This window comes from Schistocerca gregaria, chromosome 4 (assembly GCF_023897955.1).
Source record: "Schistocerca gregaria isolate iqSchGreg1 chromosome 4, iqSchGreg1.2, whole genome shotgun sequence".
Classification (NCBI taxonomy): Eukaryota; Metazoa; Arthropoda; class Insecta; order Orthoptera; family Acrididae; genus Schistocerca; species Schistocerca gregaria.
In genome coordinates this window covers 497,659,277-497,670,932 of record NC_064923.1, presented here as the reverse complement: position 1 = coordinate 497,670,932, position 11,656 = coordinate 497,659,277, and the positions used below count along the sequence as shown (strand labels likewise).

The following is an 11,656-nucleotide window of genomic DNA, read 5'->3' as shown; positions in this document are numbered from 1 at the left end:
TCGATATTCGTTCAGTGCGTAAGTGTGCTATCTTTGAGGAGATGGCTTTGGGGCAGGGTTTTGGACGCTAATGGCAGTTAGCGTCAGGACTTGTATCTGTGTAGAAGCTAAGTGTGAATAAAGCTGTATTTGAGAGAATTCTAGTTGTTTACCTACAACTATTCGATATTCCCTCAAAGTAAACACATCTTTATTTTGTATTTAAATGATACACTGTTACTATGTAGACCTTTGATGTTATTTGTAAGTGAATGAAATATTTTTGTCCTGGAATACTGCACGCCTTTCTGTACCCGAGTTGTACTTTTGAAATCACAATGATGTTCAGCATTGAAACTTCCTGGCAGATTAAAATTGTGTGCCCGACCGAGACTCGAACTCGGGACCTTTGCCTTTTGCGGGCAAGTGCTCTACCAACTGAGCTACCGAGGCACAACTCACGCCCGGTACTCACAGCTTTACTTCAGCCAGTACCTTGTCTCCTACCTTCCAAACTTTACAGAAGCTCTCCTGCGAACCTTGCAGGACAAGCACTCCTGAAAGAAAGGATATTGCAGAGACATGGCTTAGCCACAGCCTGGGGGATGTTTCCAGAATGAGATTTTCACTCTGCAGCGGAGTGTGCACTGATATTAAACTTCCTGGCAGATTAAAACTGTGTGCCTGACCGAGACTCGAACTCGGAACCTTTGCCTTTCGCGGGCAAGTGCTCTCATTCATGTTCAGCATTCCTTCTTGAATTGTGATCATGGTACATTTCGTAGGTTTCACAGACATAGTCACAAAACTCATGGTGGAATAAATACTGTATAATGAGAAGTTGTAGTATTACAAGTTCTTTAAAAAGGTTACAACAGGATGTTCTTTGGAGAACTTTGTACCTAAGTTGGACAACCTTTCTCTGCAGAAAGAAAATTTTCTTTGATGTGCGTGATATGCTCCAGGAGGTAAACCCCTAACACATAATAAAATGCATGTACCCAAAGTAAGTGGACTTCTTAACACTAATGTCTCCAATGTGTGAAATTATTGTACTGGCAAAAGCAGCCAAGGACAACATTTTTATGGTCTGAAGGATAAAAACGTTTTCAGTAAACCCTGCTGTCTATGTGAATGCCTAAGAACGTGAAGGACTGGTGCAGTACACCCTTTGTATTTGCTGCCTATTGTGCACAACAGGCATTTCTCGTGGGAATTTGTGATTAGAGCTGAACAGGACATAATTAGTTTTTCTCAGGTTTACTGACAGTGACTTAACTTTGAACCAGGTAATGAGTTCTGAAAGTAATTTGTTGATATCACCCTCTAGACTGCTGGATTGTTAGTTGATTATCATAATCTGTATATTGTCAGGAAACGTAGTAAACTTCCATGTATCATATGCCAAAGATAGGTCATTTACATAATACGAGGGTAATACCAAAAGTAAAGTCTCCTATTTTGTTATAAGTACATAGATCTGTTAATTTCTACAATGGTTTACATCAGTTTACAGCTTGAACATTTAGCTATTTTTTGACATAATCACCATTTCTGTCGACGCATTTTTGTAGATGCTGTGGCAGTTTTTGTATGCCCATGTCATACCAGCTCGCCGCCATGCTGTTCAGAAAGTTATGAACCTCTTCTTTCAACGCATTGTCAAAGCTGAATCGCTTTCTTGCCAAATGTTCTTTTAACTTAGGGATCAGGTGATAGTCACTGGGTGCCAAGTCAGGACTATAGGGTCGGTGGGTGATTGTGTTCCACTGAAACTGTTGCAGGAGAGAAACAGTTTGCCAAGTGATGTGTGAGCGAGCTTTGTCATGAAGAATGTGTACGCCTTGCTCAACATTCCTCTTTTCCAGTTCTGAATTGCTTGTTTGAGTTTTTTCAGAGTATCACAGTAACTGTCAGCATTAATTACAGGACCAGAGAACATAAAGTCGACCAACAATACCCATTTTTGATCCCAAAAAATGGTTGTCATGACTTTACCGGCTAACTGTGTTTGTATGAATTTCCGCGGCTTTGGCGAAGAAGGATGCCGCCACTGGCGTAGTTGTTGCTTGGTCTCAGCTGTAAAGTGGTATGCCAGGTTTTGTCACCCATGACAATTGAGTCCAGAAAGTTGCCCTGTTCAGCTGCAAGGCAGTGAAGAAATGCGCAGGAAGCATCAACTCGTTGCCACTTGTGGTCCTCAGTCAGAATGTTTGGCACCTATCTTGCACACCTTCTAGTAGTTCAATATTTCTGTTAAAATTCTCTGAGCGGTGCTTCGGGAAACCTCAGGAACCAATGTGCAGAGATCATCCAGGGTGATCTGCCAATCTTCACGCATACTTTGCTCAACTTTCAACACTGTCTCCTCAGAAACTGACAGTCTCCTGCTCCTTTCTTCGTTGTGAATTTCGGTCCGACCAGCTGCAAACTCTCTACACCACTTACGAACATTTTTGGCATCCGTGCACGACTCACCATACACTTCCATCAATTGGCGATGGATTTCAATCGGCACAATGCCCTTTGCGTTCAAAAACCGAATAACTGCATGCAATTCGCACTTGGCAGTAACATCCAACGGGACCTCCATTCTCAACGGCTGCCAAGCCAAGACTGAGCGCCTCAGTGTGGTGTGCGCATGTTTACACACAGTGCGTGAAGCACTCTTCATAACAGTGTGACAAACTGCCACACAAACAGAGTTCTGTACTTATAAAAAAATAGGAGACCTTACTTTTGGGATTACCATCATATATGAGAAACAGCAGTGGACCAAGGACAGATCCCTGTTGAAACATGCAGTACATTGTCCGAGTTGGAGTCTACTCTCTCACCTACTTTATTTCTCTTAACCAAAACTACCTTCTGCTTCTTGCATTGCAGGTAGCATCTTAGCCAGTTGTCAACTGCCTCTCATTCCATAGCAGCACACTTTGTTGAGAAGTATTTTATGGTCCACACTGTATAAATCCATAGAAAGATCATGAAATATCCCAGTTGGATTCATTTTTTTATAAAGGGTTTCCAGTAAATCATCTGTGAGAGAAAATTTAACTTCAGGTGTAGGCATACCTTTATAGAAACCAAACTACAGTATAACCTCACTTTTATGTTCCTAGAATTCATGTTTTCCTGTCATTTATGATAATGTTTATCACTCCCAAACTTTCTATGTTCACAATGTTAATTCACCCCTGACTTTACCTTAACATATTGATAATTTTACTGCAATTTATGATTTATGAAACAATGTTCATGGAGGAAAAACTTATGTAATTGATATAAAATGAAGCAGGTACAGCATTGGCCTTTAAGCACTGTTTACAGACACTATGTGGTTAAGTTTCTTGAAACCATTATGCTCTTCTCAAAAGATCTGAATCAGTAAAAGTAGGGACAATTCGTGCTTTATTTCCTTCCGCTGACAACCTCTACTTGGTGTGTGGCTGACTGGAGTAACTAGGTTCGTTCAAATAATAACCAATCACAAGAGTTTCCAGCTTCTACTGTGCATGCACAACTTCATGATTGTTTCTCTCATTATGACAGCTCAAAAGCACATTTCATTTGTGTTATAAGGTCAAGCTGAACACTAATATTTCAAAGATGACACAATACATCTAAGTCACAGAGCAAGTAGACAAAGTAAGACATGCGTACATGGCAACAGTCAAATCAGCACTGAGTCCAAGTCTAGTGGCCACTGGCTGGCTGACCACCTAGGTGGCGCGGCTGCTGCATCGCTGGCAGACAGCGCCGCATGTAGAGGACGCGCGCAACTTTGCGGCGGCACTTTGAAAGATCTGCAAGTCACAACACTTTTCTCCCCTTTGAATTTTTTGCACAGGTCTTGATGGAGGTGGCCTGTAGATAGGTGTTGTTTGACTGGCCATAAAGTCTCGAGGAGGAGGCTTCCCGTACGGACGGAAGTGTCCCCGATGATAACGGGTCAAGATGACAGGAGACGTAGGGGCCCCGTGCACCAATCTGCCCATTCCGACACGTCCGGTTGTTATAACAAGAGACATGGGTGATGTATCAGCATCCGTAGGAGAAGGAGGCAAGTAGAGTTGCTCCGACAGATGATGGTCATCCGGTTCCTGCATGGGCATGTCTCCTTGTGGCATCCGTTATAGTGCTCGCACCGAGATTATGGTGAGAGGACTGCGTTGTGAGTAATGAGAGATGCCAAGATCCTGAGCGTCAGTTAGAGCCAAAGGTGGTGTAGCGCCATTCGGAACAGGCGTTGTCGGCACACGAGGCTGAGGGGGTCTGAATGACGCACTGCAACACCAGTGTCCATCTGGATTTCATAAAGGCGTTGGCCACAGTGCCGTAAGATGCGGCCAGAACTCCATTTTGGCCGCCTGCCATATCCACGTACCCATACAAGGTCGCCGGCAGTGAACCGGTCAAGCGAAGGCACCCACGGCTGTGAGGTGGCAGGCCGCGGAAGATGAAGTAGCGTGCGGGGCTGTCGGCCATGTAAGAGCTCAGCCGGGCTGTAGTCGCCCATGGGGGTGAAACGGTAAGAAGCCAGAAATTGGAGATGTGCATCATCAGCAGCAGAAGAAGTCAGGAGTTTTCTTATCTGAGCCTTAAATGTGGGGACCAGTCGTTTAGCCTCACTGTTTGACTGTGGATGGAACGGAGGGGCCGTGACATGCATGACGCCATGACGGGCACAAAAATATGTAAATTTGGAAGAGGCAAATTGCAGACCATTATCACTGACAAGAGTAGAGGGAAGGCCTTCCAAAGAGAAATGCGAGCTAGAGCATTTGTGGTTGCCGCAGTGGTAGGCGATGTGCAACGGACAATGAAAGGAAAGTTAGAGTAGATGTCAATAATGAGGAGCTAATAAGTACTTAAAAAAGGTCCCGTGAAGTCAGCATGAATATGCTCCCAGGGCTTCTCAGGTGAAGGCCACAGTGACAAAGATGACTTCGGGGTGGCAGCCTGTGATGCACAAGGGCCACAGGCAGCAACCATGTGTGCGATTTCACAGTCGATGCCGGGCCAGTACACATGACGGCGCGCCAGATATTTTGTGCGAGAGACACCCCAGTGCCCTTGGTGGAGGAGGCACAAGACGGATGCACCCAAAGATTCAGGTACCACAACACGCAGTGAAGCATTGTTGGTGGAAAGGAGGATAACACCATTCCTGGCCGTGAGGCGGTAGCGCAAAGCATAGTAGTTCCACAACGGGTCAGAAGTCTTAGCGGATGGACGATCTGGCCAGTCCTTCAGCGTAAAACCTGGGAGAGGGTAGGATCAGAACCCGTAGCAGCCGCCAGCCGGTCCCCGGTGATGGGGAACCCGTCCACAACCCGCTGCTTGGCATCATCCAGGTGGAAACACAAAAGTTTGTCGCTATCGAATGCCAGATCAGGACCCATGGGAAGGTGAGACAGTGCGTCAACATTCGCACGTTAAGCCGTCAGCCAGAAGTGAATCTCATAATTGAAACAAGACAAGTAAATAGCCCAATGTTGGAGGTGGTGTGCAGCCTTGTCGGGAAGTGACGTTGATGGATGAGACAAGGAAACAAGTTGTCTGTGATCCGTAACAAGATGAAATTTGGATCCATAGAGAAAAACACCAAACTTATGAAGAGCATAAATAATGGCCAAAGCTTCTTTTTCAATTTGAGAATATTTTCGTTGGGCATCCATGAGCGTTTTGGAGGCATAAGCAATGGGTTGTTCAGAACCGTCAGAAAAATGGTGCGCAAGGACTGCATCAACCCCATATTGAGAGGCGTCCATGGCAAGAACCAGATGTTGGCCAGGTCGATAAGTAGCCAGGCACGGGGCCTGTTTTATCATAGTCTTCAATTCCTGGAAAGCTGCATCGCATGATGCTGACCAGTGAAAGGGCACGGTTTTATGCAACAGGCGATGCAACAGCTGAGCCACCAAAGCCGCAGACGGTAAAAACCTGTTATAGTACGCTATTGTCCCCAAGAAGGCCTGCAGTTCCTTAACAGATGTAGGACGAGGAAGGGCATCGATCGCAGCGACAGTTTGCTGAAGCAGACGAATACCATCCTGAGAGAGTTGGAACCCCAAGTACGTGATAGATGCCTGAAAAAATTATGATTTCTGAAGATTACACTTTAGAGTGGCAGTCTGTAAGACATGAAAAAGTGTGCAGAGATTCTGAAGATGTTCTTCAGTGGTGGAGCCAGTGACAACAATGTCGTCCATGTAATTAATACACCCTGGGACAGGGAGCAATGATTGTTCCAAGAAGTGCTGAAAGAGAGCAGGGGTGCTGGCAACCCCGAATGGCAATCATTGGTATTGATAGAGGCTAAAAGGCGTGTTAAGGGCCAGAAACTGCCGGGAAGCAGTGTCAAGAGGAAGTAGATGATAAGCTTCTGACAGGTCAATTTTAGACACATACTGGCCTCCAGCAAGTTTAGTAAACAATTCTTTAGGTCAGGGCATAGGGTAAGTGTCGATGAGGCATTGAGCATTTAAAGTAGCTTTAAAATCGCCACAGAGATGAATATCACCATTTGGCTTAGCAATGACAATGACAGGAGAGGACCACTCACTGGAAGTGACAGGAAGCAAGACCCCTGAAGCAGTGAGATGATCCAGCTCCCGTATGACCCGTCATGAAGGGCCACAGGAACGGGCTGAGCCTGAAAAAACTTTGGCCAAGCAGTGGGTTTGAGAGTGATATGAGCTTCAAAGTTGTTTGCACGGCCTAACCCAGGAGAAAAAGGGGACGAAAATGTTGTCGACAAGGAATCCAAGCGAGCATAAGGAATAGCATCAGAGACGATATTGACAGAGCCATCAATGGAGAACCCAAATACGCGAAAGGCATCAAAACCAAAAAGATTCTCCGCATTACTATGGTCGACCACAAATATGGGAACAGCGCGAATGACAGATTTGTAAGATACCTCAGCATCAAATTGTCCCAAGAGTGAAATCTTCTGTTTATTGTACGTCCATAATTGCCTAGTGACAGGTGATAGGGTTGGAGAACCCAACTGAAGATACGTCTGAGAATTGATGATAGTGGCACCAGAACCAGTATCCACCTGCATGCGAACATCATGACCAAGTATTTGGACAGTGAGAATAATTTCCCTGAAAGGGTAGAAGTACAATTGAAAGACAACACAGAATCAGAATCAGCGTCATGTTCATAAACATCATGTATGCGGATGGATTTGCAAACGGATGACACATGACCTTTCTTTTTGCAGATGACACATGGCCCAAGGTTGGGGACAATCCTCCCGTGAATGTTTCGTAAAACACCATGGACATGAAGGAAGTTGCCAGGGGTTTTGCTGCAGTTTCGTAGAGGTTTGTTTAAGGTTAGGCCGACGCTGCACTTGGGAATGTACTGTGGCCACATCAGCCGGCAGGGACATGCCACACACGTTGTCAACAGCATACCGTGATTGTATTTCCCCGAAGCCACCCCACGTCTCTATTTACACTCCAGCGGCGCGAGAAATTTCAAAAGACTGCACGATGGATAGGACTTCATCAAGAGTCACATTTGCCAACTGAAGGGAACATTGCCTAACTTCTTTGTTGGGCACCGACTGGATAATAGCATCCCGTGCCATGGAATTGGCATAGGATTCTTTATGAACTTCAGTAACAAATTGACACTTTCTACTGACGCCTTGAAGTTCAGCAGCCCAAGTGTGATAGGATTGATGCGGTTGTTTTTGACAATGATAAAAGGCAACACGAGAGGCTACCAAATGCGTATGCTTTTGAAAATATACATACAGAAGTGAGCACATGTCAGCAAAGGATAAAGACACAGGCTCTTTCAAAGGAGCCAATTGCAACAACAACCGATACATTTGAGGTGAAATCCATGAAAGGAACAGAGACTTACATGTTTGTTCGTCTGTGACGTGAAAGGCTAAGAAGTGCTGTCGAAGACATTTTTTGTAATCAGACCAGTCTTCCGCCGTCTCATCGTAATGAGGAAAAGGAGGTATAGACAACGACAAGAAATGCCCCGAATTGGATGCTGCGACGAAATCGCGAGTTGCCGAAGTGAGAAGCATTTGCTGTTCAATGAGACCTTGCAATAGTTGCTCTAAAGTAACCATGGAAACCTGCGGGTCAATGATGAAAAGAAAAAATCCACTACCTCATCTCCAATTGTATAACATCAAGTTGAACACATATATTTCAAAGATGACACAATACACGTAAGTCACAGAGCAAGTACACGGTAACAGTCAAATCAGCACTGAGTCCAAGTCTAGCAGACGCTGGCTGTTTGGCCACCTAGGTGGCGCAGCTGCTGCATCGCTGGCAGACAGCGCCGCATGTAGAGGACGCGCGTAACTGCGTGGCGGCACTTTGAAAGATCGGTGAGTCACAACAATTTGTTTCATTGTTTGGCCATTTGCAGCCCCTCTAGTTGACACCTGTGCAATCCTTAAATGTTTCTGCTTTAAACAATGGAACTCTGCACCAGTTAAGCATCTTTTCATGCTCAGCAAAATATTTTTTTGAGAATTTATTCGCATTACCAATTGCAAATATTTATGTAAGTATTTTTTATGATGTTACACCCACAAACCATTTGAATGATGGTTTGCACATTCGTGTGTGTAGTGAAGGGTGCACAGTACCATATAATCTCAAAATGACAATAGGATTGCAAGAGATGCAGGTCAGTACATGTGCAAACATAACACAAAATACTTACCTTATGTGCACTTGACAATGGGAATAAATTCTCAGAACGTGTTGTTATAAGCATGAAAAAATATTTATCTGATGTAGTATTCCAATATTTAAATAAAGAATGACACAACTGCAGGGTTTCCAAAAACACCTATTTTGATGTACGAAACTAAGTCAAATGTTTCTACTTCCCAGACAGTTAACCATTTCCAGTTACATCGGTGGGTAAATGCATTTTTTGTAGTCCCTTGGAAAATGTAAAAGCAGGGTTTCACTGTATCTTTCACTGATGATGTCAGAGTTTTTGAAGTGCCTCACAATTCTGGGATAGGATGCTTTGTCAAGGACTTCCGCAAATGTGTTTATGTGAAAGGTGGGATGATAATTTGTGATGTGTTGCATCTCATGTTTTGTGGAGAGGTTTCACTATAGCAAGCTTCATTCCATCTGGGAAGACATCCTGATTCATAGAAGCACTAAATATGTGTGCCCAAATTTTGCATAATTGATCTGACCAAAATTTTAGAATTAAACTGGAGGTATTACCTACAGCTGATCATTTTATGTTTTTTTTTTAAATCGGTGGTTTCTTTTACTTCATTTCCAATTATGGGAGTATACTTATTTCACACAGAGGACTAGGAAAATGGTGTTGCAGTATTTCCATGGCACTTCTTAAGAAACTTTTCAGCCTTAAAAAATGGTCACTGAAAAATTTTGCAGTTATCTTTTGGCTGCATATTTGCTTATCATCAATATATAAGACAATTAGCTGAACTCTGCAATGTTACTCGCAGTTAAAAGATTATATATAAAGAAATTTTAATGCTGTCAAATGGGATGATTTTGGACACCAGGGTGAATTCAGACAGTATGGCTCATTTTCTGTTTGCCATTGCACAGAAACAAAGAGCTACTTATTTTAATGTCCATGCACCAGTTATTTTAAGTGCAAATTTCATTTATCGCTTTCCACAACTTTTATTTTGAGTCAATTGTTTCCTAGGTGAATAATTGATGAATAGTTAAAATCCATGCATTATTGTAAAGTGGAAACTTTCTATTGTTGCACCAAGCAGGAAGTTATTGTAACCGTAATTGTTGATGCGCTCAGTAGCTAACAGCATTGAGACAATTTCTGCACAAGTTTGCCAAGTTTCTCTTGCAAGGTTATAAAATAATGACAGTTTTTGTAAAAGTGTGTACTGTGTGGGGTGATTTCGGACCATGCCAGAATGTATAAGAGCATGAGAGGTGCAACAGTATGGTGTAATTATGACCCGGAACTTTTAGATAAAGTTGTTCATGATATTCAGAGTGTTAAATTATCATACAGAAAAGTGTATGATTTGTGTGGTATACCTCAATCAACCCTACAAAATAAAGTGCAGAAAGCACATCCGAAAAAAATGAGAGGACAGCCAGTGCTAAATAAAGAAGAAGAAGAAGAAGAAGAAGAAATGTTGAAGCAAGGTATCTTGAGGGCTGCACATTGGGGATTTTCCTTCACTAAATTGGATATTAGATATTTAGTTAAAGGTTACCTTGATAAATCTGGCCAAAAAGAGAAGAATGGGTACATTTATTCCTCAAACGACAGTCAGATCTTTCCATTTATTTAAGTGAAAATATTAAACAAGTTCATGCAGAACTTATCTGTAATATATAAAATTCATTATACAATTCCATATCACTTATTCATAAGAAAGGGCTACCTTAAAATGTGAAAAAGTCACCAAAATCAAATAAAATGCATGTAGAATTTTTTAAAAAGGCAGTAACTGTCCGAATTTGCCCTCTATATACTGTAACTTCAGACATAGATTTAAAAAACACATGTGTCCAAAATCACCCCAATCCATGAGGTGACTTCGGACACTTTATTTAACTGTTTCAGATAAATATACCTACACATACAGTTTCTGGTTCTGGGATATTTTATTCATTACTCATATACCCTACCACTTCCATAACAATCAATTTAATCTAACAATATATACAAAAGTTACAATCAAAATAATGACTAAACTGTTCAAAATCACCGTGTTTGACGGTGCCTAAACTCACTATCCATGCATATACGCGATCAAAAAAGTTATCTCTTGGAGGTACTGAGGAGCAACCAAGTAGCAAATTACAAAATGTTACCAGGAAAGGGAGTAAATAATTTCATGGCTGTTTCTGACATGCTTAGGATCGGAAAGATCATAACTGTCTTGACTTGTATGGAGAGCCATAAATCTACTGTAATGAATCTAAAAAAAACACCTTTCCATGATGTCTTGTTTTCTGTATATATTTAGAAAATTCTGGCTCTTGATACTTGCAAGCTGTCCATGTGAAAAACATGGTGGGCTCAGATGAATACCTGCCACTTTTAACAATCGTTCTTGACTTTTACTTACAGTGATTAAGAAGACCCTTTCAAAGGGAACTGCAAGCTTTTGAACTGGAAAGGTAAGTTTCTTGGGATGATAGAAATTCACAATATCAATACTGTAACTCATTTGGCTCCCCCAGTGATGATGGTGGTCTGCACAATAGCCTTTTCAGCTCTGCACAACCTTGATGTACCCAGGTTACACATCAGTATGACAGGCACAGTCACCTTCAACTCCAGTTTGTGGGATGCCACTCCAACAACTCTAAATAGTTTAAAAACTTCACAGGGTATGTAGTAGTGTTGTCTTTTGTCATCATTGTATCAACTGACGTGTAGGTGGTCATCTCACCAGGTATCTGATCAATAATTGTATTATCAGTGTTTCTCACTGATTTATTGTTTGTGCCAATGTTGCTGTTTCATATAACTGCTTCCTGTTGACACGTTTTGCTGTGATCTCGGTAAAACTTCATTAATTAGGTTCTCATCTGAGCTTACAACACTGCAAGAGCAGCTTCCTAAACTTATTCAGCCTTCTGCATCCACTGCAAGTGCCCCTCACTGATCTCGAGGAAGTGTAGGGTAAAGAGCTCAGATTCTT

At 42.5% G+C, this 11,656-nt stretch overlaps 1 non-coding gene across 1 annotated transcript; it reads right to left on the bottom strand.

The window, feature by feature from the left end:
- Positions 1 to 357: 357 nt before the first annotated feature.
- On the bottom strand, positions 358 to 432 carry Trnal-caa (transfer RNA leucine (anticodon CAA)). The gene has a single exon. It is a non-coding gene; the product is annotated as a tRNA-Leu (tRNA).
- Between the last annotated feature and the right edge of the window lie 11,224 nt (positions 433 to 11,656).